Here is a 4811-nt window from a genome sequence, read left to right on the forward strand (position 1 = left end):
ACATCCCCGCCCTGGGCCGGGCCCTTCCTCTGGGGTTTGGTTTTAGAAAATGGGTGTGTATGGATGTAAATCAAGAATCTGGCTCGTTGGCCCAGAAACGAAGGCATGCAGCGGAGCAGGTACTTAAGATCTAGGAATTATTATTTTATTTTTTTGGCAATTAAAAAATTTTTTTGTATGTTTATTTATTTATTTGAGAGCGACAGAGAGAAGAAGGGAGAGAGAAAGAATGGGCACGCCAGAGCTTCCAGCCTCGAAACGAGTGTTTTCTACTTGATGGGGGGGGGGGGGCAATGCTGGCGGAAGACCTTGGTGGACTCAGATCAGGCCATCTTGCGGCTCTCAGATCTGCCCTGGGGTCTCCCAGCCTGTGCCAGCCCCAGCACCCAGGCCAGCTCCCCGTCCTCGGGCCTTGCCTTTCTGCGGGGCCCGCAGGGAACAGGTGCTGTGGCCTTGTGGGTCCCAGCGGCAGCACAAGCCTTCTGCTGAATGGCAGGGACTCGCCTTTCCTGGCAAAGCTCTTGGCTCTGGTGGCTAGCTCAGTTTCAGTTGTGGCCAGTATTGTTAAGACCTGTTTCCCAGGGCTGGAGAGATGGTTTAGTGGTTAAGGGCGGTTCGATTCCTCAGGGCCCACATAAGCCAGATGCATAAGGGGGTGCATGCGTCTGGAGTTCATTTGCAGTGCTAAAGGCCCTGGCACACTCTTTCTCTCTATCTGCCTCTCTCTCAAATAAATAAAATATTTTATTCTTTGTTGTTGTTGTTGTTTTTTCAAGGTAGGGTATCACTCTGGTCCAGGCTGACCTGGACTTAACTTTGTCATCTCAGGGTGGCCTTGAACTCATGGCAATCCTCCTACCTCTGCCTCCCAAGTGCTGGATTAAAGGCATGCACCACCACGCCCAGCTTAATAAAATATTTAAAAAATCTGGTTACAACTCTTTCTTTTTCTTTTCTTTCTTATTTTCACCCTATGTAGCGGCTCCACTTGGTCCTAAAAACCCTTTAGAAGAAATTTCTGGAAGACATTAGAGAAAACCTAAGTGTCTTCTAGGGAAGGGTTATTTCTCTGCTCTGCCTCCATCAGATTTCATTGTAGTTTAGTTAAACATAAACTCCTAGCAGCTGTTGGTGAGCAGACCAGTCCACAGCACCAGGGCTTCCCCCATTTTTTCCCCCCTGGGGAGATCCTGAGAGGGACGAGAGATTCCCAAGGAATGAGCCAAGTCGGGGAATCCTCCAGGAGGCCCCGTGTGACCAGTCCGTGCCCAGGATAATCCTCAGCTCTCCCTTCTCCAGGGCTCCAGACACCCAGTGCTGAGTACTCAAGTCGAGTTTTTCCATATTTTCCCCCAGGTTTCCAAGGCCCCAGTTCACTGTTACCAGGAGGGGAGGAAATTTTGTCACCTTTGGTCCCAGGGAAGATGCAACAGTATTTCAGGGGTTTTCTTCATCTTGTCCACATCCTGAAGAATGTCCAGTATGTGCTGGGCCCTGGGGATTCAGAGATGCACGAATCAGTTTCTTCCCTGAAAGAACTCCCAAGTTAAAAAAAATTAATTAATTATATTATTACATTTATTTATTTATTTATTTATTTTTGCTTTTCAAGGTAGGGTTTCACTGTAGTCCAGATTGACCTGGAATTCACTATGTAATCTCAGGGTGGCCTCAAACTCATGGAGATCCTCCTACATCTGCCTCCTGAGTGCTGGGATTAAAGGTGTGTGCCACCATGCCTGGCTAATTAATTAATTTTTTGAAAGAGAGAGAGACAGAGAAAATGGACAACCCACGGCCTCTAGCCACTGTAAACTCCAGAGTGCTTGGGCCATCTTGTTCATTTGGCTTATGTGGGTTCTGGGGAGTTGAACCTGGGTCTTTAGGCTTCACAGGTAAGCTCCTTAACCACTAAGCCATCTCTGTAGCTCAGGATTCTATTTTTGTTCCATAATAGCATGGCTTTACTTCCTTCAGTTTTATTCACTCTATTCACTCATGCATCCTTTTTTTTTTTGTTTTTCGAGGTAGGGTCTCACTGTAGCCCAGGCTGACCTGGAATTCACTATGCAGTCTCAGGGTGGCCTTGAACTCATGACGATCCTCCTTCCTCTGCCTCCCGAGTGCTGGGATTAAAGGCGTGCACCACCACACCCGGCTTTGTGCATTCTTTTTTCTTTTTCATTCACTAAATAATTTTTTTCTCTTCTCCAGTGTGCTAACAGGACTCGAAGACCCTGAAGTTCCGGTGGGCGCAGCTCCGCAAGGCAGCCATGTTTCTGAAACACTGACTGACCGTGGCCGGCGGGATGGACACGATGGACTGTGGCAAGTGTCCTGCTACTCCTCCCAAACCCCTGTGTGGCTTCTGGGCCATTCTGGGCACTGAGTGACATGCCTGTAATCTCAGCACTAGAGAGGCAGGAAGGTTGTGAGTTCGAGGCCAACAAAACCAAAACCAAAAGCCTTCTGTTTAGGAAAAGTGGTTTCAGGAAATTTCTTTCTGCAGGAAGTGGTTATGCCTTGTCAACCACATGGATAAAGCAAGCGCAGCCTATTTCTTCTCCCCTGCTGACAGCTGCCTGGAGCTGCCCAGCAAGGGTGACGGTAGCGGACAATGAAGGGGGCACGTGCAGAGGGCAGCAGACTGAATGCAGCAGGAATGGGGGTGTGTGTGGGGGGGATGGGGCCAGATCCGGCGCAGCCCCTGGAAAGAAGAGGAGGCGATAATGCAAACTCTCCACCAGGAAGAACGGCTGGCAGAGGGAGAGTTGGTCCCCTAGTGAAAGAGTGTCGAGTATTTTCCTATGTCTCCAGAAGACGCAGCAACCCACACAAACCCAATTGCCAGTGGCTCCCTACTGGTTTGATTTTGTGGCTGGAGCCCAGAGGGTGGGCTGTTCACCAGGAAATGTCTGTTTCTCCTCCGTAGGATCGATAGTGTGGCTGCTGGGAAGTGGCTGGTCCCGCATCTAACTGGGACTGTGTGACCAGTCACCCACAGAACGAGACTGAAAGTGATGAGAATCACTGGTGGGTCCACGCAGCAAGAGGTGACATTCCCGAATTATTCTCTGTCTCTGTTCAGAACCCTGAAGCTCTATGGATGGAAGAGCTGCTGTCATAAGGAGCCTGGGTCCCTGCGTCGCCATATGGAGGAAACTGCTTGCCCACCAGGATTCCCTCACTGGTCAAATAATATGGGTGAGAAAGAACACCGGATTATTTTTTTCTTTGCTGCAGCGTAATCTGAATGAATAGGGTGACATTCTTTTGAGTGCTAGTATTGTGAGTGGTACATTGGAAAGAATTAACTCACACATATAATAATTGTTCTACTGATCGTATTAGTAGAGTCACTGTTTGAAGAGAACCAGTTACTGTTCCTCTAAAAAGTATTCTATTTATTTACTTTTAGAGAGAGAGAGAGAGAGAGAGAGAGAGAGAGAGAGGGAGAGAGAGAGGCAGCTAGATAGAGAGAGAATTGGCACACCAGGGCCCTTTAGCCACTGCAAATGAACTCTAGACACTTGTGCCACCTTGGGCATCTGGCTTTACTTGGGTGCTGGGGAATCGAACCGGGTCCTTTGGCTTTGCAGGCAAGGGCCTTAGCTGCTAAGGATTCTCTCCTGCCCCTGTTTTAGCTGCTCTGTTAGATACTGATGAGATAAGGTGTTCCCAGGTACTGGCAAGTGCGTAGCTTCTGTTTCTTCTCATGCATCCGGTTATGCCCTGCGCAGGGCAGAAACCCGCACGGTCCAGCTCAGCATCCTGTGTTAGCCATCTCTGCAACCTGCCAATTACAGCGACCCTCTAGCGAGTCACACTGGTTCTCAACAGGATTTTGTTGAGAATTCTTTACACTGAACTGGTCAACACTTGTTTTGCTGGCAATCCAAAAAGGAAAAGAGGCCAGACCTGGTGGTGTATGCCTTTTTATTTTATTTTATTTATTTATTTATTTATTTATTTTTTTTTTGAGGTAGGGTGTCACTCTAGCAGAGGCTGACCTGGAATTCACTCTGTATTCTCAGGCTGGCCTCAAACTCACGGAGATCCTCCTACCTCTGCCTCTGAAGTGCTGGGATTAAAGGTATGCGCCACCACGCCCGGCTCTCGGTTGCATGCCTTTAATCCCAGCACCAGGGAGGCAGAGGTAGGAGGGTCACCATGACTACATAGTGAATTCCAGGTCAGCCTGAGGTAGGATGAGACCCTACCTGGGGGTGGGGAGACTACTTTGAGGCTGTGGAGATAAAGCACGAGTACTCAGGTTCAAATCCCCAGAACTCACCGATGGCGAGGCAGGTGCCTGTAATCCCAGCGCACCTAAGGAAAGAAGGGGGAGGGGGAGACAGGACCCCTTCCTGGAAGACCCCCGCCAGCTGGCCCGGTGAATGCCGAGGTGAACAGCGAGATATCCTGCCTCCGACAAGGAGGAAAGCGCAGACCTGCGCATGCCTGCTGCGGCACGTGCGCACCCCGGAAAGGAGAGGACGCACGTTTGCCCACCTGCTGACCGAAATAGGACCTGAGTATTCGTTTCTGTAGATCTTAAGGGGCCAGTAGGAAAAGGGCGTGCTCTGTGGGGTAGGTTAGGTAGAGGGGGGCGAGGGAGGACTTGGGATCGCGTCCACTCGGGGACTTGCCCCCCAGCTCTGCACGGCCGTGGGGGATGGGCGGTGAGAAGCGCAAAGTCCTCAGAGCCCTGGCTGGGGACGGGTCCTGACCGAGGTGCCTGCAGGTGCGTGAGAGCTGATTTCCGAAGCGATGAGAACGTAAACAGGGAGCTCTCCCCCTTTCCCGTGTGG

The 4811-nt window shown here is 50.2% G+C and overlaps 1 long non-coding RNA gene across 1 annotated transcript; it reads right to left on the reverse strand.

Annotated features, from left to right (window-relative positions):
* Positions 1-450: 450 nt before the first annotated feature.
* On the reverse strand, positions 451-4425 carry LOC123455996. Its single transcript, XR_006634262.1, has 3 exons — positions 4295-4425; positions 1408-1494; positions 451-584 (listed from the first exon to the last, which is right to left on the reverse strand). It is a non-coding gene; the product is annotated as an uncharacterized LOC123455996 (long non-coding RNA).
* Positions 4426-4811: the final 386 nt, after the last annotated feature.

Source organism: Jaculus jaculus, chromosome 19 (genome assembly GCF_020740685.1).
Source record: "Jaculus jaculus isolate mJacJac1 chromosome 19, mJacJac1.mat.Y.cur, whole genome shotgun sequence".
Taxonomy (NCBI): Eukaryota; Metazoa; Chordata; class Mammalia; order Rodentia; family Dipodidae; genus Jaculus; species Jaculus jaculus.